At 39.3% G+C, this 21148-nt stretch overlaps 1 long non-coding RNA gene across 1 annotated transcript in view; it reads right to left on the reverse strand.

Annotated features, from left to right (window-relative positions):
• Positions 1-4189: 4189 nt before the first annotated feature.
• The window catches only part of LOC309494369, a 47912-nt gene continuing 30953 nt past the window's right edge, over positions 4190-21148 (reverse strand). The window contains exons 2-3 of the long non-coding RNA XR_014204294.1: positions 4425-4535; positions 4190-4341 (exon numbers count right to left, since the gene is read on the reverse strand). This is a non-coding gene — a long non-coding RNA (uncharacterized lncRNA). The remainder of the gene's footprint in view (positions 4342-4424; positions 4536-21148) is intronic.

Genomic DNA, 21148 nt, shown 5'->3' on the forward strand with positions numbered 1-21148 from the left:
TGGAGTTGCTATTGGAAAAGCAATACCAGCATGATTTCAATGAAAAAATGTCAGAGGACAAAGAAGAAATGTCCAGAGAGGAGGCAAAGTTCATGGAAATCATGGAAAAATCTGTGAGCTTCAAAGATGGACATTATAGTTTGAAGCTACCTTTCAAAAACAAAGATGTTATGTCTAACAATCTAAACATTGCCAAACAGCGTCTTGTGGGGATAAAAAGAAAGTTTGAAAGGAATGTAAAATTTCAACAAGAATATACAGACTTTGTCAACGATATGATTATCCAAGGCTATGCTGAGAAAGTACCAGAGCATCAATTGGATCGATGTGACGGTAAAGTTTGGTACATTCCACATCATGGTGTGTACCACCCTCGTAAAGCCAAGTTACGAGTGGTATTTGACTGTGGAGCAAAATACCAAGGTACATCTTTAAACGATCAACTACTACAAGGCCCAAACCTCACAAGCTCTTTAATTGGAGTTCTTCTGAGGTTCAGACAGGAACTTGTTGCTTTCATGACTGACATTAGAGCAATGTTTTACCAAGTCAAAGTGAGAGAGGAAGACAAAGACTTTCTTCGCTTCCTGTGGTGGACAGGTGGAGATGTTACCCAGGATGTTGCTGTCTTCCGAATGACTGTTCATTTATTTGGAGCAGTTTCGTCCCCGAGTTGTGCATGTTTCGCTCTCAGGAGAACTGCAAAAGACAATCAACACTGCTTTAATGAAGAGGTAATTGACACTGTGTATAAGAACTTCTACATGGATGATTGCTTAAAAAGCTTATCTACAGAGTATGAAGCAATCCAGATGGTCAAAGACCTGACCACTCTATGTCAAAAGGGAGGCTTCCATCTAACACAATGGGTCAGTAACAGCCGTAAGGTCTTACAGTCCATTGTAGAAAGAGATAGATCAAAGAATCTAACTGAGCTCAACTTGGATCGAGACCAACTACCAGTGGAAAGGGCCTTAGGACTTCAATGGTGCGTACAGACAGACACCTTCAATTTCAGAACTGTTTGCAAAGAAAGAATGCCAACTAGACGTGGAATATTGTCAGTGATCAGTTCAGTGTATGATCCTTTAGGATATCTTGCACCACTGACACTTCCAGTCAAACTCATCCTCCAGGAGTTGTGCAGAACAAACTACAACTGGGATGATGAGATTCCTAAAGTTCTTGAACAAAGGTGGGTTAAATGGATTACTGACTTGGATCAGTTAAGCACTTTCAATGTTGACAGATGTTTGAAACCATGTGATTTTGGACAACCGGTTAGCGCCCAACTACACCATTTTTCAGACGCCAGTGGAAGTGGATATGGATCTGTGACCTATTTGAGGCTACAGAATTGTAACAATGCTGTTCACGTTTCCTTTCTGCTTGGCAAAGCCAGGGTGGCACCCTTAAAACCAGTGACTGTTCCTCGTTTGGAGCTGACTGCTGCAGTCCTAGCAATTCGCATTGACCAAATGCTCAGAGAACAACTTCAGCTTCAACTGGAAAATTCTTGTTTTTGGACTGATAGCACATCTGTCCTGAAGTATATAAGAAATGAAAACAAGAGATTCCGTACCTTCGTGGCAAATAGGATTTCTGCCATCAGAGAAGCTTCCGATGTGACACAGTGGAGGTATATTCATACTTCACAAAACCCTGCAGATGATGCGTCCAGGGGAATGACTGTACAACAGCTCACAACCAACAAGAGATGGTTAAATGGACCAAATTTTTTAAGAGAACCAGTTTCAAAATGGTCAAATGACAACATTGATTCAAACATTGTTGATGATGATCCAGAACTAAAGAAAGAGCAGCTCTCAACAAATGTTGTAAATATTGAAGATACCAATAATGCAACCCATAGGCTGATCAATTACTTTTCTGATTGGAAAAGACTCAAGACTGCAGTTGCATGGATGCTGAAAGTAAAGAAAGTTCTACATGAAGTAAGTTGCCGAAGAAAACAATTGATGACAACTTTAAAGGATTCCAATGCATTAGAACAGAGATTACAACAAAGCAAAGCTTCATTTGGAGGAAAGTGTTTGTCTCCAGAAGACCTTTCGGAGGCGGAAAAGGCTATTATCCAGTTCTGTCAATGGGAAAGATTCAGCGAAGAAATTTCATCACTGAAATCTGGAAGATCTGAAATCAGAAAACACAGTGCTATTCACAAATTAAGCCCCATTCTAGAAGATGGATTGCTGAGAATCGGTGGCAGGTTATGCAAAGCTGCTATGCCTGAAGAAAGGAAACATCCAGTTATTTTATCTAAAGATCAGCATATTTCCAAACTGATTCTTAGGCATATTCATGTAAAGAGTGGCCATAGTGGAAGAAACCATATGCTGTCTATATTAAGAGAAAAATACTGGATTACTCAAGCCAATGCAACAGCTAGAAAGATTATTTCAAGCTGTACTTTCTGCAAACGACACAAAGGTAAGCTAGGAGAGCAAAAAATGTCTGACTTACCCGAAGAAAGAATAACTGCGGATCTACCTCCTTTTTCAAATGTAGGAGTAGATTACTTTGGCCCAATTGATGTAAAAAGAGGCCGAACTTGTGTGAAACGCTATGGCGTAATTTTTACATGTATGGCCAGTAGGGCAGTTCATTTGGAGGTGGCATACTCATTGGACACTGATTCTTGCATAAATGCTTTGCGACGATTCATATGCAGAAGAGGACAAGTAAGTCATATGAGGTCCGACAATGGAACAAATTTTACTAGCTCAGAAAAGGAATTGAAAAGAGCACTGGCAGAGTTAAATCAAAATAAAATCACAAAGGTTTTAGCGCACAAAGGAATTAAATGGAGTTTTAATCCACCTACAGCGTCACATCATGGTGGTGTATGGGAGCGCATCATCAGAATGGTAAGAATGGTGTTGTCCTCCGTTTTGAATCAACAAACGCTGGATGATGAGGGATTGCACACTGTTCTGTGTGAAGCCGAGGCAATTCTTAATGATCGACCCATCACCAAAGTCTCCGAAGATCCAAATGATCTTGAAGCACTTACCCCCAATCATCTGCTTACAATGAAGAGAAAGCCAATCTATCCTCCTGGTCTTTTTGAGAAATCAGATCAGTATGTAAGAAGAAGGTGGAAGCAAGTACAATACATTTCAGATCTTTTTTGGAAAAGATGGATAAAAGAGTACTTGCCTTTGTTACAGGAAAGACAAAAATGGACCAAAGAGAGACGTAATCTTATGCCTGGTGATATTGTACTCATTGCAGATTCTACAGCCCCACGCAATTCTTGGACTCTTGGAAGAGTACTAGAGACTTTCCCAGATAAAAAGGGTTTGGTTAGATCAGTACGAGTTCAAACCAAAACAAACACAATAGTAAGACCAGTAACAAAACTTTGCCTTTTATTAGAAATGTAAAAAAAAAAAGAAGGTTCAAATGCATGGTGTACTCATGTGTATATATAATATCAAAAAAAATTGTAAGAGTAATTATTATTTAGAATGTATTGATGTATATGAACTGTTTGATGGCTCCTTATGTAATGTATGATTTGAATTGTTTATGCCCCCTAGGTCATTAACAATTAGGGGCCGGTATGTTGGAGCCATTATGTTAATTTGTATTTTTTGTTTGTGACACTAGAGGGCGTATTAGTATGTGAGTATATTTAAAGTGATGATGAGTTACAGGTGGTGGATTGAAGGTCAAACAAACTTTTTTGACCGTGCCGTGACTGTGCTCATACCAAACAGTTGTTAGCAATAAGTCAAAGTATTGAGTATAATTTGTGTTTGTTTTATTTGTTATTTGCGATGCCAAAAAAGAGACAATAAATGGATTTGGCATATCCGAATACTCAAAAGGTATGGACAATGAATATTTAAAGCACGCGTCAGAAACAGACTAAGCCATCTGCGTCCCTACAGTATATTTATTTTATATTTTCACCTCTGGATAGACATTTATTTATTTTATATTTTCACCTCTGGATTGACATATATTTATTTTCTGTTTTCACCAGTGGATAGACAGCATTCTTTGCAGGCTTAATTGCACACGTCTTTTCCGTATTGTCATTTTACTTATGACTTAAAATATATAATATAAAAGCTGTGTGCAAACTGAAATATGATCTTTATCATATCTCTTTACATAAAACAATTCTCAATAATATACTTAATATTATATTAATACAATCCAGATCAAATTAACACTTCATGGTTTTGCAATATTTATTGGAAATTACACAATCTAATTAGTAAAATTAGTCAAATCTGACCATCAGAATGAAGATGCCACAGTCAGGCCCGTTGTGGGGGAAGTCCCTATTTCAAGAGAAAATAAAACCCCCTAAAACTGGCAGTCTGGGCAATGCTCAGGAAATTCAGGGTCTGTATAAAACCCTCGCAGGTCTCCACGTCTTCCGTTTCCACAGTACCCCACCCAGTCTTTGAAAAAACATCTGCAATTTCTGCATTGTACAATTTTAAAAGGGACACACATGTCTCTTACAGCCTGGGGCAGTTTTTTGACATTCACCACACCTAAAGCAAGAACAGATGTACAATATGATTAGAATGAGCATGTTTATATTTAACTATATTAGAGTACAAGTGTTGATTCAAGGCCAATACAGAAATGAAAAATTGATAAAAAAAACTTAGCATATTAATTTTGTGCATAGACAACCTAGCATTTTAGACTATTCTCTGCCAAGACTGTTCTATGAGATCTCGTTAACTGGGTACAATCTTCCAGTGGCGGCTGGTGAATTATATTTTAGGGGGGGCTAAACCAAACCCCTGTAGGGGGGTCTGGGGGCATCCTTCCCCAGAAGATTTTTTTTTTTGATTTTCACATACAAACGAAGCATTCTGGTGCATTCTGACAAAATATAAAATAATAAAGACAAAATAGAACATTTTCCTACAAAGACGAATGGGGCCGGGGAACTAAGTTTTAACTTAATTTATTTGCCTTGTAGAATTCAGCAAGATTAAAAGTGCAAATACATCAATAGAAATTGGGAATTTATACACAAGTTAACATTCTCTCTCTGTGTCTGTATGCGTGTTTGTGAGAGAGAGAGAGAGAGACAGAGACAATCTATTGTGTTGGTAACTTCACTCATAAAGCTATCTACAGTCAAGTATGCAAATACAGTCAAATACAATAAAATACCAATATAATAGGCTATGGGCAACCTTTTATGTGTGGTTGTTCAAGACACACTGAAGGCATGATGCCACCATAGGTTTGCAGAGAACTACATACAATATGCACACTGAAGGCATGATGCCACCATAGGTTTGCAGAGAACTATATACAATATGCACACTGAAGGCATGATGCCACCATAGGTTTGCAGAGAACTATATACAATATGCACACTGAAGGCATGATGCCACCATAGGTTTGCAGAGAACTATATACAATATGCACACTGAAGGCATGATGCCACCATAGGTTTGCAAAGAACTACATACAATATGCACACTGAAGGTATGATGCCACCATAGGTAGCAAGTGACTCACTTGATCGAAGATATCCCCCTCGCTCTCTTTGCTCAGTTACGTATGACGCAGTTACGTATGACGCAAGCGCGTAAGTGCGAGTCCCAAATCCTCATTGAAAATGCATTGAAGGCTCATTTTCCGAAAAAAAAAAGTTTTAACATGAGAGTCAATGGGAGAATGCTTGGGCGATTTTCCACGTCAATGAATTCGCCCAGAGAGGCGGGAGTCGCGGGCGCGACCATTTGAAACGTGACTTGAATCTGACGAATCTGATTGGACAATGACAGATAATATGTCTAGAACACAGAAAACTACGTTTGCTGTGATAGAATTTGTAAAAAAAAAAATCCTCTTTCTCCCAGTTGGTAGTGCGTCGCCCAAATCGCCCCTATACACCATCCGCCCCTGATAATACCACTGCTTGTGGGGAAGAGGGTTTAAGCCAAGTTTCTGAAAGTCCCAAGAAATCTACATTTGAGTTAATGAGAAGATGCTCCAATTGTTCCCTCTTAGGGGCCATACTGCGTATGTTCAGATGGCCACCTAAGAGCCCTTTGTTTTGACACTGTGGATCCCATATAGTCCTGGCTTGATTAAGAGTCTGAAATAACTTACACGATCGATGTTTTTTAAATACAGGGTTCCTCTGTGTACGCATGGGTGTGATGGGTTGTGGTGACATACTGGGCTTAGTTGTAATAGGGTCCTGCAGTGGTGGTGTTAGTCCAGAGAGCTGCTGTAGCCCAGGTAGCAGTGTTGGTATTAGCCCAGAGAGCTGCTGTAGCCCAAGTAGCAGAGGTGGAGTTAGCCCAGGTAGCAAAGGTGGAATTAGCCCAGGAAGCTGCTGTAACCCAGGTAGCAGTGGTGGTATTGGCCCAGGGAGCTGCTGTAGCCCAAGTAGCAGAGGTGGTGTTAGCCCAGGTAGCAGAGGTGGAATTAGCCCAGGGAGCTGCTGTAGCCCAAGTAGCAGAGGTGGTATTAGCCCAGGGAGCTGCTGTAGCCCAAGTAGCAGAGGTGGTGTTAGCCCAGGGAGCTGCTGTAGCCCAAGTAGCAGAGGTGGTGTTAGCCCAAGTAGCAGAGGTGGTGTTAGCCCAGGTAGCAGAGGTGGAATTAGCCCAGGGAGCTGTTGTAGCCCAAGTAGCAGAGGTGGTATTAGCCCAGGGAGCTGCTGTAGCCCAAGTAGCAGAGGTGGTGTTAGCCCAGGGAGCTGCTGTAGCCCAAGTAGCAGAGGTGGTGTTAGCCCAAGTAGCAGAGGTGGAATTATCCCAGGAAGCTGCTGTAACCCAGGTAGCAGTGGTGGTATTAGCCCAGGGAGCTGCTGTAGCCCAAGTAGCAGAGATGGTGTTAGCCCAGGGAGCTGCTGTAGCCCAAGTAGCAGAAGTGGTGTTAGCCCAGGTAGCAGAGGTGGAATTAGCCCAGGAAGCTGCTGTAACCCAGGTAGCAGTGGTGGTATTAGTCCAGGGAGCTGCTGTAGCCCAAATAGCAGAGGTGGTGTTAGCCCAGGGAACAGCTGTGGCTGTAGCACCTGACTTAAAACAGGTCCAGGGTTTTGCTCAACATCACCAGCCAGAAGTATTATCATCAAAAGATTCACAACCCCAGGGAATGATCTAGATGCTGTTTGATCAAGTTTACCTGGGGGCGTCCTAGCATGTCCACAATCCAGGATTCTTGCATACAGAAGATGTTGGCTCCTCTTTGCTGGGTAGAGAGTTAAGTTATCCATTTTCCTTGGACACGTTAAACTCAAGAGGAGGTAGAAGGACAGGAGAAGACCAGACAAGCATGGCAAAATCCAAGGGTTTTTTATATACTTTTGTGGCAGACACACAGGACCTGCCAAACACTGTGGCTGCACCCTGGCGGCCATCTTGGCGGCCATGTTAATTTCCATGTTAAATCTATTATCATAGTCATATTTAGCTCAAATAAACTGTCAATATCTCTGAAAAAGTCACATTGAAATATTACTCAGGGCCCTAAACCCATATTTTTACCTCCAAGGTATGCTTTTCTTTGTTGATTGGACAGGTCACTATCACTATGCACGTCCCCCCCGATTGGCTGCGAGCTATGACGCAATCGTTACCCTTTTTTTTTTTTTTTTACAAAAACTGCTTCTATGGGGCCATAACGTAAGATACAAGGTAATGGAGCCTTTTATACATTTTCGTGTTTCTTTAGAAAGAAATAATGGACAAATGGAGTCTTTAAACACCTCAGATGTAAAGTTATTCGCTGTCAAAGTGACGCTGTCAAAGTCAATGGATTGCTAACAGCAGGTGGGGGTCGGCTAATCAATGGCGGCGCCCGGTGAAGCTTCAGTTTTTTCCGAAACATTGGCCCGACCCCCTGACAGGCCATGTTTCTGTTTTAACCCTGAAATGGCACACCTGATTCAATTAATTAAAGGCTTATTGAGTAGTTGACTAATTGATTAATTGACTAATTCCTACTCTTCCTACTCTAATAACTACTCATTAATTGAATCAGGTGAGCCATGTCAGGGTTAAAACAGAAACATGGCCTGTCAGGGGGTCCCTGCAGGAGAGGTTGAGAACCACTGGTCTAGTTTCACAAATTTGATTCTCTCGAACCCTGGTGCACTTGCGTTCATCTAATGTCATCACAAACGTGCACGGCGCATGATAGAAAACAGAGCGCGGGTCAATATTGTATTTTTTATTTTATTAATTTGGTGCTATTATGCACAGCTGAGAAAACGACAGGTTTACTGTTTGTAAATCATCAACACTATCATCCCTTACATGTGTTTTATTGAACTAACTTAATCGTCTACAACGCATGTGTCTGTATTGAGAGTTTTAAAATATGCAGGTTCTTTCTTCTTCTTCTTCTTCTTAACCTTTATTTAACTAGGAAAGTCACATTGAGGTTAAAACCTCTTTTACAAGTGAGACCCTAGTCAAGACAGGGTCGGATAGCAGGATTAAACAAATAACAAGCCACAATAAAAACATCATCATTTGATACAACAGAAAACATAACAAAACAAGTCTCCACAACAAGATGGTATACAACACCGGAACACAGCACAGCAGCGCAAACATTTAGGTATTACACAATACCCTACATAGAACTGATCACAGAAACAACATTATTAAATCATAGGTTTAACAAGGAGTTAAGTGGTAGCAGAATTGGCAAAACAACTGCAATTAGCAGTGACCAGCTCCTTTATTCTATGTTTAAAATCATTTAAAGAGATGAGGGATTGTAGTTTGAGTTTGGTCTGCACATCATTCCAAGACCAAGGGCCATAATAGAACAGGCTTAGCTTTCCAGCCTCTGTTCTGATAGCCGGCACTTTGAACTGTAGCCAATTATGTTACCTGAGATTATGACAGCTTTGAAATGATAACAATTTCCTATTTAAATAATTTGGAAGTTTTCCTAAAATAACTTTGTTAATTAAAATATTCCAATGTTCAAGCCTGTGCAAATGAAGGGATGACCATCCTACCAAACTGTACAATATACAATGATGTGTCCTAAAACTAGAGTTAGTGACATATCTGAGAGCAGAGTGATAAAGGGGGTTTGGACAAAGTGGACAGAGGCAAATCTGTAGATAGTATCCCCATAATCAATCTGTGACAGAAAAACTAAGCAACTAAGTATTTTCGTGAAGCCAAGGAAAAACAGGACTTTAGCCTATACAAAAAACCCAATATGAATTTTAATTTCTTTGCAAGATAATCAACATGGTATTTAAAGTTAAGGTTTTCATCCATCCAAAATCCCAGATATTTGTAATTATCTACAGCTTGGATACAGACTCCATCCTGGATACAGACTCCATCCAGTGACGTGATGGAGACGGATGGTAGCTTTGTTCGCCCAGTAGTAAAAACCATAACTTTAGTTTTATGAGGGTTGAACAACAGTTTCAAATCTAGTAGAGCATGTTGCAGGGTATCAAAATCTGCCTGCACATTTGAAAAGGCTAACTCTGTGGGGGCACAGGAATACAGAACTGTATCATCTGCATACAGATGATGCTTACAAAATTTAAACTTATCACAAATATTATTTATATAAACTAGGAAAAGCAAGGGTCCCAAAACTGAACCTTGTGGAACACCCTTCGTAACAAGAACTGGATTTGACATATCATTGCCATATTTGACCATTTGTGAAGTAGCTATGGAACCATTTGACCGCATTACATCCAATGCCGGCTCTCAGCAGGGTATTAACCAGTAATGGATGGTCCACAGTATCAAACGCCTTTGTGAGGTCTATGAACAGAGAAACACAGGTACATTTCTTGTCTATAGCCTCTTTGATGTCATCCATGACTTTTAAAGTGGCGGATATTGTACTGTGCCCCGACCGGAAACCGGATTGCATTTCATTGAAAAAGGTATGCGAGTGCAAATATGATTTAAGTTGGGTAGCAACTAAAGATTCTAGTATTTTTGAAAGAACAGGGAGATTAGAAATTGGTCTATAGTTGTTCATGTCATATCGATCGCCAGCTTTAAATAGGTGTGTAATGTAAGCTTGCTTCCAGATAGCTGGAACCAGGAACCTGATTAAAACTTATTGAAATGTAAAAAATTTGAGTAATAGGCTCAGCTATAACCGGTGCAGCCACCTTTAATGGACAGGTTCGGTATTTTACACTTAAAGCCCTGTTTACAGATCGTTTCTGATGAAATAGAACGGTTAAGATAAAATTTTGGACACATGCTGCTGTCCCGAGAATTTTAGGTTTCTTTCGAGTGGTCAGGGGTGTTCACTGATATGCTCACACAAAAATCGAAAGAAACCTAAAATTCTCGGGACAGCAGCAAATTTAATCTTAACCGTTCTATTTCATCAGAAACGATCTGTAAACAGGGCTTTAAGTGTAAAATACCGAACTTGTCCTTTAACAGAAAGGGATCCAGACCATCAGGTCCGGGCGCCTTTTTGGGGTCTATAGAATTCAGCGATTGCATAACATCTTGAACTTGTAGGGCTTCAAAATCAAATGAGAAAGCAGAGGTTGAGGATGAGGATGTGCTAGGTAGCAAAAAATGTGTTGAAGGATACAACTGAAATTGATGGAAACTGCTGATCAAATAAATGACCTGCCTTCTCAAAATGAGCGTTAAAGGCATTTAATATGTCACTTTTATCTGTGATAGTTATATTTCCAATATTCAGTTGCTGGGGAAAGTCTGAAGCCTTTTTATTCTGCAATACTTTAATTGTTTTCCGGAATTTAGATGGATTGTTAAAATTATCATTAGTTGAAGTAAGATAATAATTTGATTTAGAGGTCCGAATGGCTGAGGTACATGGATTTCTCAAAGTTCTGAAACGTTGCCAGTCTACATTACTGCTGGTCCTCCTTGCAAGGGACCACTGTTTATTTCTTGACTGAATTAACTGGGCTAGTTCTTGAGAAAACCAAGGATTATCCCTATTCTTTATTCTATGCTTTTTGAAAGGAGCATGTTTATTCGCAATCATTAAAAACTGTTGCTGAAAAAAAGAGACAGCGTCATCTACAGTAGGAATTAATGCAACACGATCCCAATTTAGTCTTGCCAAGTCAGATAAAAAGGCCTGCTCAGAAAAGTGTTTAAAATAGCATCTTGAAACAGTGAGACCCCTTAAGTTTAGGTATTTTGGTGTTTCTCACACATCCTATTACACAATGGTCGCTCAGGTGGTTTGCGAACACACCTATTGCTGTGTACTTATGAGCCCTGTTGGTGAGAATGACATTTAACAGGGTGTCACTATTAAGCTTAGATGGATTGAGTCTGGTGGGGTTGTCAATAAGTTGTACTAAGTTTAGGGAATTACAAGCCAACTTAAAATTCTCTGATTTGTCACTGAGCCAATCCCAATTTAAATCACCAAATAAAATAATTTCGGAATTATTTAACTAGACAACACTTCAGTTACAGTCGACAATGTTTCATTAACAGCAGAGGGGGGCCTATAGCACCCAATAATAGTAAATGGAGAATTTGCAACCCTAATGTCTAAGGCAATAATAATAATAATAATAATGCATTTTATTTAATGGCGCCTTATCATAACACCCAAGGTCACCTCACAAGCAATATACAGGTCACTGCATAAGTCAATACACACAACAAGCCGCATATACAGATAAAGTGCATTAAAGAGTCAATACAACATATTATAAAAAAGCTTGTATAAAAAGATATGTCTTTAGACGCGTTTTAAAAGTCAACAAGCAATCGCTATTGCGAACATCAAGGGGAAGAGAGTTCCATAGGTGGGCGGCAGCAACTAAAAGATCTGGCACCCATGGTAGTTAGTCGAATCCGAGGTACCACAAGAGAAATAGAAGATGAAGATCTGAGAGCACGTGTAGGAGTGTAAACATGGAGAAGTTGTGTAAGGTATTGGGGTGCAAGATTATGAAGTGCCTTATAAGTAAGTAGCAAGATCTTGAATTCAACTCTATACTTTACTGGAAGCCAGTGCAATGGCTGAAGAACTGGAGAAATGTGCTCTGTAGAAGATGTTCTAGATAGAACACGAGCTGCAGAATTCTGAACCAACTGAAGCTTATGTAGCAATTTGGCAGGAACACCTGTGAGAAGAGCATTATGGCTCGTTTCCACTGAGCAGTACGGTACGGTACGCATTTATTTGCGTTTCCACTATCAAAAGTTGTGAATGGTACCAAAATGCCAAACCGTACCGTACCCTTCCATTGGGGTACCTAGCACAGTGGTATGGTACTAAAAGGTGGAGCTAGACTCACTGCAGGACGTTGATTGGTTGACAGAGAATCGTCACTTGCGCGTGCTACAAGGGGAATGACAACATAAGAAGCGCCATTTTTTTAATATACAGTTTAATATAATACTTGTATTTAACTTTACTGTTGTAATGTTAGACTAGAGCGCTGCATTTGGATATTTGACTGTTTGCTTTATTTCTTATTGTATAGCTTCTCGTACCTTTTAATTAAAGGGGTCATATAATGGTACATGCACTTTTACAAGTTGATTGTACTGAAATGTGGGTTGGCAGTGCCTGTACACAACCATCATAAAATGATAAAAATCCATCCAGTGTTTTTTTTTAAATCTCCTTATATGTTTGACCCTCTCTGAAATCAAGCCGTTCGATTTTGTGACGTCACAATATCGACGCCCCTCCCATGATGGTTGATTGACAACAGCGTTTCAAACACAGACCCGCCCTCTCTCATGAGCAGCTGTCTGTCATCATAGTGCATTGATATGCTGGAGAAGAATGGCGTCGTCTCTAAGCGATTGTGGTGTTCTGTTCTTGGCTGTAAAACACAGCAGTCATTTTGATGTTCCTAAATCCGAACTGCTGAAGACACAGTGGCTGAGTTTTGTTTTTGAAGGGAATATACCCAAAGCATTGATGCAGGGATTCCCACGCGGGGATTCCCTCGCGGGGATTCCCCACGATCAACATCCATGCTTTCATGTTTGCAAATCATTTCACACACCAGACTGCTTTACAAATGAGGGTCAGTAAAGCTAGTTTTGCTAAGAGCTGCTCCTGAAAAAAAAAAAAAATCGGTACCAACGTGTTCCTGCTGAACCTCCAGAAGAAGTAAGTGTAATGTTTTATTAACCTTTATTAAAGGGATAGTTCACTTTGAAATTAATTTTTGGTATGTTTTAGCTTACCTCAAGGGCATCCAAGATGTAGGTGTCTTTTTTTCCGCAGTAGTTTCAATTTTGATATTTTTAGGTCAAACCGTTCTTGTCTGTCAGTCATATAATGCAGGTCTATGGTCACTTGTCTCAAAGAGCATGCACAGAGTCCAAATTAAATCAATTCCCCGTCGTCCAAATTAAACAATTCCCCATCGTAAGTACACATTGATGGCCTAAGACACGAAACGAGCGGTTTGTGTGAGAAAACGAACAGTATTTATATCGTTTTTACCACTTATACACAGCCATGTCGAAGTGATCTGATCTGACGTGTACGCAGACTGGTGCATAGATATATACACTAGATGTCGCCTTGTCTACGGCAGTTCATTGGAACGAATGTCTTTAAGGCGACATCTAGTGTATATATCTATGCACCAGTCTGCGTACACGTCAGATCAGATCACTTAGACATGGCTGTGTATAAGTGGTAAAAACGATATAAATACTGTTCGTTTTCTCACACAAACCGCTCGTTTCGTGTCTTAGGCCATCAATGTGTACTTACGATGGGGAATTGTTTTAATTTGGACTCTGTGCATGCTCTTTGAGACAAGTGACCATAGACCTGCATTATATGACTGACAGACAAGAACGGTTTGACCTAAAAATATCAAAATTGAAACTACTGCGGAAAAAAAGACACCTACATCTTGGATGCCCTTGAGGTAAGCTAAAACATACCAAAAATGAATTTCAAAGTGAACTAACCCTTTATATTAATCTTTGCAAATCGCTTGCACGCTTCAAGATGAATGCATCTAAGGTTTACACTCAGGGTACATTACGGCATGTTTTCTATGTACTACGTTCTCAATATAATTCATAATCCCATGTTTATGATGAACAACGCGTTATGGTTATTGTGTTACAAACAGTGTATGCACAGAACAGAGGGGCGGGGTGAGCAAAGCTCATTATCATTTAAAGACACATGCACTGAAACGGCGTGCTGAAAACAGAGCTGTTTTTGACCAGGTTAAATGAGTGTTTTCTTACAATACTAATGAGAATTTTTAATTAAAGTATATTACAAACTTTTAATTTAGACCCTAAATAATCATATTAGCTTGTACAAAAATGGCATTATATGACCCCTTTAAACTTTTATATTGGCTATTACTGAAATTTTACAAAAAGAAATATGGTTTCTTGTCATTTTTTTATTACAAGATTATCACTGATGTTTATTGCAACATTTGTACAAATGCATATATTGCCTGGAATATGTGTAATTTTTTTTTATTTAAACGAAAAGAGGTAACGTGTTAGGGTTGCGTTTTAAATTTTGTTTTGTTATAAATAGAATAACGTATAACGTGCAGTGAATAATCAATATGCGTTGCGCATGAACCACATTTGTGTCCCTATAATGTTTAATTTATTTAAATGAAAACGAAAAGAGGCAGAGTGGTGTTTTATAACATATTTCGTTTTATTGTTGCTTAAAATGTACAGAGTAACAGTAACAGAGATAACCGGAGTAGCAGAGCGAGCTGAGTGACGCTTTTAAGAACGCGCTGTACCATTTGCATGTAGGAGTCGCACATGGCAAGTACAAACTTTGCGTAGGCCTACTTGATATTGAGAAAAGCCTAATGTCGGCGCTTGTCTTCTTGTGACAAACATGTCGAGGAGCAAGAACAAGATCTGCTGTATGTCATCCATTGTAGTTTACTATGTTCTTCTTCGCGCGAAAATGACGTCGATCGAAACACCACGCCTATCAAGTAAGGGTACTGTTGGCAGTGGAAACGCTAGCCAGATCATGGTTAAAAGACCCGAACCGTACCATACTGTACCGTACCGTACTGTACCGTACCATACTGTACTGCTCAGTGGAAACGAGCCATTACAGTAGTCTATACGTGAAGTGACTAGTGCGTGAATGAGAATTGCAGTATTATTATTTGAAAGAAAGGGACGGAGACGGTTAATATCTATGGAGGTATTTTTGGTGCAAAACTACTGAACGCCTGTGACAGTGGAATTTGTAGTTGTAGAGAATAGCCACACATGTGTATCAGTAAATTTGAAGTCACAGAGAGAAATGTTTTAAGAGTTGCAAACTTGTAGACTTTTTTTATCTTCCACAAACACAACACAACAGTTACACCTTCTCAAATTCTTCATTGCAGGTGCACAAATCCTATTCTACAAATCACAAATTAAGAAACTCATACACTCACATTTTTGCTACAGTTGCTGCAGTGAATATGGTGCAAAACGCATTTAAACACCTGCATCAAAAAATGTGAAGTCACGGAGAAATTTTGCTCATCTGCAAATCAGTATATGAATTCATCCAATGAGAGTTGCACACTTGTAGAATATTTTCTCACAAATGTCTTGTATATTTTTCTAGCACAAACACAAGTACATAACTACAGCTGCTTGAATCTGCTGCGACGAATCTCAAACACTGTTTTTCGCTTTCAAGTGACAAGTTTCGCGCGCTCTCCCTTTTGCACCAAGTGCACCGTGAAATGTGGGGCAAAAGTGAGTTGTGCATCTGTAGAGGCAGTGGGCGGAGCCTATATGAATATTCATGAGTTTCCCGGGCATGTGCGTGGAACTGCTCATTCTAGTTCACGCTCCTCGTTTCTCAGCAGGTTTAATGGATTATTTCAAAAAAGGTAAATATAGTTTCAGCGCGAACTTAAACTACAATTGTGTATCGTTTTGTTAAACTCATAATGTTTTTATTAATTCGTCACTGACTGAATGATTGCTGGCATTCACTTCGTGTAGGCCTATATACAGTAGCTACAGCAAACTTCAACTCGTCGTATAAATTGCACCTTGCGAAGCTTTAAAACTGTGGCTTTTACTAATTGTTATCATTTGTTGATTGCAATAAACAAAAAAAAACCTCATAAATGTATCTGTGGGCTGACACTTTTTAAAATATATATAATATATCCTGGTGTGATTGTTCTTAAATTCTTGTTCGTTTAAATAAGCCAAATAAACTCAAGCATGAATGTGTTGCTTTAATACATACGTACAATTTGGATTAAACAAAATTGTATGGACAAAAGTGGATAAATTACATTTGATACAACTAGGTTACTGTAAATGAGAAATAAAAAAAAACACTTAGAATTATTTTACGGAATATAATAAGCCACCAATTTGATGTTCTAAAAAAATATTTACAAACATACTGGCAAAATAATGTAACAATATTATTTTATTATGTTTTGATTGCAAGGTGTACTTGTGCTGGTTTTAATAATATATATACTGTTTAAAAGTTTGGTATTAGTAAGGTTCTAAGGTAAGGTTACATTTATCTGAGTTTATCATTTAACAGTAATATTGTGAAATATTTTTATCAACTGTTTTCTATTTTAATGTTGTGATGGCAGAGCTAATTTTACTCTAGATTTCAGTGTCACATGACCCTTCAGTCATTCTAATACTGATTTGCTGCTCAAGAAACATTTCTGATTATTATCACAGTTGAAAATGGTTGTGCTGCTTAATGAAGTGTGGAAATTGACCTTGCCTGCTTTAAAAGTATAACATTTCTTAAATCATAGTGATTCCAAACTTTTGTCATGCAAATCTTAAATGTTTATTTGGACATTGATATGGTTGTGGAGTTATTTCCCAGAGATTATTGCCAGAGATGACACAGTTGTAAAGCTTCATAAGGTAAGTTATCAGAAGAGCTTAGCAATAAATAAATTAAATGGTAATGGTTCATGTATTTAGAAATATTCTGCTCTTCTGTTGGAAATAAGTGCTGTAATCATTCAGGTGTTCTGGAATTTTTGGTTTTATGGTAAAAGTGGGACGTATTATTATAATTTTTTTTTTTTGCAGTGACATTCAACAAATTATAACAAAAGACAGTTTAAAGCATTGCAATGTACAGAGGAAAAGCACAACGAAATGAACGAGTTGAAGTTTGCTGTGCTTTATATAGGCCTACACGAAGTGAATGCCAGCAATCATTCAGTTAGTGACGAATTAATAAAAACATTATGAGTTTAACAAAACGATACACAATTGTAGTTTAAGTTCGCGCTGAAACTATATTTACCTTTTTTGAAATAATCCATTAAACCTGCTGAGAAACGAGGAGCGTGAACTAGAATGAGCAGTTCCACGCGCATGCCCGGGAAACTCATGAATATTCATGTAGGCTCCGCCCACTGCCTCTACAGATGCACAACTCACTTTTGCCCCACATTTCACGGTGCACTTGGTGCAAAAGGGAGAGCGCGCGAAACTTGTCACTTGAAAGCGAAAAACAGTGTTTGAGATTCGTGGCAGCAGATTCAAGCAGCTGTAGTTATGTACTTGTGTTTGTGCTAGAAAAATATACAAGACATTTGTGAGAAAATATTCTACAAGTGTGCAACTCTCATTGGATGAATTCATATACTGATTTGCAGATGAGCAAAATTTCTCCGTGACTTCACATTTTTTGATGCAGGTGTTTAAATGCGTTTTGCACCATATTCACTGCAGCAACTGTAGCAAAAATGTGAGTGTATGAGTTTCTTAATTTGTGATTTGTAGAATAGGATTTGTGCACCTGCAATGAAGAATTTGAGAAGGTGTAACTGTTGTGTTGTGTTTGTGGAAGATAAAAAAAAAAGTCTACAAGTTTGCAACTCTTAAAACATTTCTCTCTGTGACTTCAAATTTACTGATACACATGTGTGGCTATTCTATACAACTACACATTCCACTGTCACAGGCGTTCAGTAGTTTTGCACCAAAAATACCTCCATAAATATCACGCAAGTGGAAGTATGCAATCCGCGTGATATTATTAATTTGAGCTTCAAAGGATAGTGTGCTATCCATGATGACACCCAAACTTTTAACCTGTGAAGAAGGACATATTGCAGTATTGTCAATGTACAAAGAAAGACAATTAGATTTAGACAAAACAGATCTAGTGCCAACAAGCAAAGCCTCAGTTTTGTTGCCATGTACCTTCAAGAAGTTAGCTGAAAGCCAATCTTTAATTTCAGCTAAACAGCTGGACAAAGATGGTGGTGGAAAAGAACCAGTGGGTTTGGCAGACAGGTAAAGTTGGGTGTCATCTGCATAACAGTGGAAATTTACACCATATTTCCTCAAAATATAACCAAGAGGGAGCATATAAATAATGAAAAGAAGGGGGCCCAAGACAGAACCCTGGGGAACACCAGTAGTGACTGTAGATGTTCTTGATCGAAAACCTTTTAATTGAATACGCTGACTGCGTCCAGATAGATATGACCTAAACCAAGACAGAGCAGTGCCAGTAATACCAATAGAAGCTAACCTGTCAATAAGTATCTTATGTGAGACAGTATCAAAGGCAGCGCTCAAGTCTAGAAGGACAAGTATGGTTAAAAGCCCAGAGTCAGCTGCCAACAGTAGATCATTGGTTATTCTGACAAGAGCAGTCTCAGTGCTATGGTGGGGACGAAAGCCAGATTGAAATTGTTCATACAAGTTATTATTGGAAAGATGTTCATGAATTTGAATTGCAATACATTTTTCCACTACCTTAGAGATAAATGGTAAATTTGAAATTGGACGAAAATTATCAAAATTATATGGATCACCCCCTGGTTTCTTAAGTATGGGAGTAATAATAGCAGATTTGAGATATGGAGACAGAACCAGAAACAAGTGAAGCATGAACAATTTTAGTAATCAATGGCGACAGGGCTGGTAAACAAGCTTTCACTAAAGGAGTTGGTAGAGGGTCTAACTGACAAGTCGAAGATTTAGATTTACCTATCAGACCCACTATCTCTGAAGTAGTTGGTAGTGTAAAGTTAGAGAAAACTGAGTGGGGAGGTGTGTGAGTGATAGACTGACAGGAATCATTGTGAAGAGTACCAGTAAGTAATTGCTGATGTACATTTTCAACCTTAGATGCAAAAAAAGTCAAAAGGCGATCACATAAGTCAGTGGAATACATATCAGATGGCAAAGAATCAGGTGGTTGCAGAATATTGTTTACCACCAAAAAAAGGGACCTGGAGTTCCCATTGCTAACTCCAATTATGTTGGAGTAGTAATCAGATTTAGCCTTGGACAGTGCATTTTTATAATTTTGAATATGTTCAGCATACATTTCTTTATGAACAGTAAGCCCAGACCTGACGTACAACCGCTCTAACCTACGGCCTTTAGTTTTAAGTTCACGCAGTTCAGGTGTAAACCAAGGAGCTGAATGAACAAATGAAACAGTTTGAGTTTTTACAGGTGCGAATTCATCTAAAATCATGTTCAGTGTTCATTGTAGTATGTAACCAGTTCATCAACAGTAGAGAAATCACATTTACTGGAGAAGATGGCAAGTTCATCAGCAAGAGTAGGCAAATCAATGTTCTTAATATTCCGAAATGTGATCGGACGACACGGGTTTACCTTAAAAACTGCCAGCTTGGCACAAAAGGACACCAGCAGGTGATCTGATATAAACAGATCAGAAACAGTACAATTATAAGGTGTTATACCAGAACAACAAACAAGATCAAGAGTATGCCCCCGCATACCAAAGCAATCCAAACATGATAAAAATTCATGTGTAAATGCATTACTGGCATTGTCTATATGAATGTTAAAATCACCCAGAATGATTACATTTGGAGACATGGAAGATAGATAAGTCAAAAGTTCAGATAGTTCAGTTAAAAAGGCATTATTGCTCTTGGGAGGACGGTAAATAGTTGTGAGGATGGTAGGAATTGCACCATTGCTTTTTAAGGCAATTGTTTCAAAAGAAGAATATGTAGACAAAGTTAACTGAGATACTTTCAATTTCTCTTTATGAAGTATTGCTAGCCCCCCTCCCCGTCCCATATCACGTGATTTACAAACATAACTATATCCTGGGGGAACAGACTGGTTTAGATGAAAAAAGTCATCTGGTTTCTGCCATGTCTCAGTAAGACAGAGAAAGTCAAACTCACGGTCAGACAGTAGATCGTACACCAGAGGTCCTTTATTGGAGAGTGATCGTATATTAAATAATCCAAAGGAAAAATTTTTTTTACCAGAATCGTTGCCAACCGATCTGGCCAGGTTGGTTAATACACTGTGATCGACAGTCCGTGTGAGCTTCCTCGGCGAGCGTGGCTTAGATGACCAAAAGGACCGTATTTGACATGAGCCAGCCATACATGTTGTAACTCCGCCGAGACCCGCAATGTATATATTTCCGACGTATGTACACAATATATAAGAGAAGATGTGGAGCTGACGGAAGATTAAAAGGACGCAAACGGAGCTGAGTAAAGCCCTCATTATGCTTCTGCGTCAACTCCACGGCGTAGCTACGCCGTCACTCCAACGGCGTCGTGACCGTTTTATGGTTCTGCGTCGGGTTGCGTTGCATCGCGGTGCATTTCACCGCCAGAACGCTAGGGGGGTGGTGTGGTTCGCGAATCTCTTTCCTAGTTTGTTTTGGTTCCATGCGCCGGTTCCGCTTTTTCATTTCCGACAATGGCGAGCGAAAGAAAGAGAGTGTTGTCGCAGCTGGAGCTAATCAACGTTGAACAACAAATTATTTTATTGCAAATGTTTAATCGTAGAAGAAAAAGAAGACGTCAGCGAAGGTGGTCTGTACGACCAGTGCACGAAGACAGGGGAAGGATTGGCGAATTTGTTACGGTTGTTCGACCGCTGAGGGACTTGGACGAAGAAATGCACTTTAAGTATTTTCGGATGTCGAAAGGTCGATTTGACGATCTTGTTCATCGTTTAAAGCCGTTAATACAGCATCAGACTACACACAGTATGCCTATTGACCTCGCTCAGAGACTGGCAGTGACTTTAAAGATTTTATCTTCGGGTGCAAACCAACAGATCACCGGGTTGGGCTACAAAATGGGTTCGACCACGGTGCCATGGCAGGATAATGTAGTGTCCCGTGGCAGACTTGGTTAATTACTTGATATCCATGATGTACCCGCGAACAT

Source organism: Leuciscus leuciscus (assembly GCF_965113295.1).
Source record: "Leuciscus leuciscus genome assembly, chromosome: 3".
Taxonomy (NCBI): Eukaryota; Metazoa; Chordata; class Actinopteri; order Cypriniformes; family Leuciscidae; genus Leuciscus; species Leuciscus leuciscus.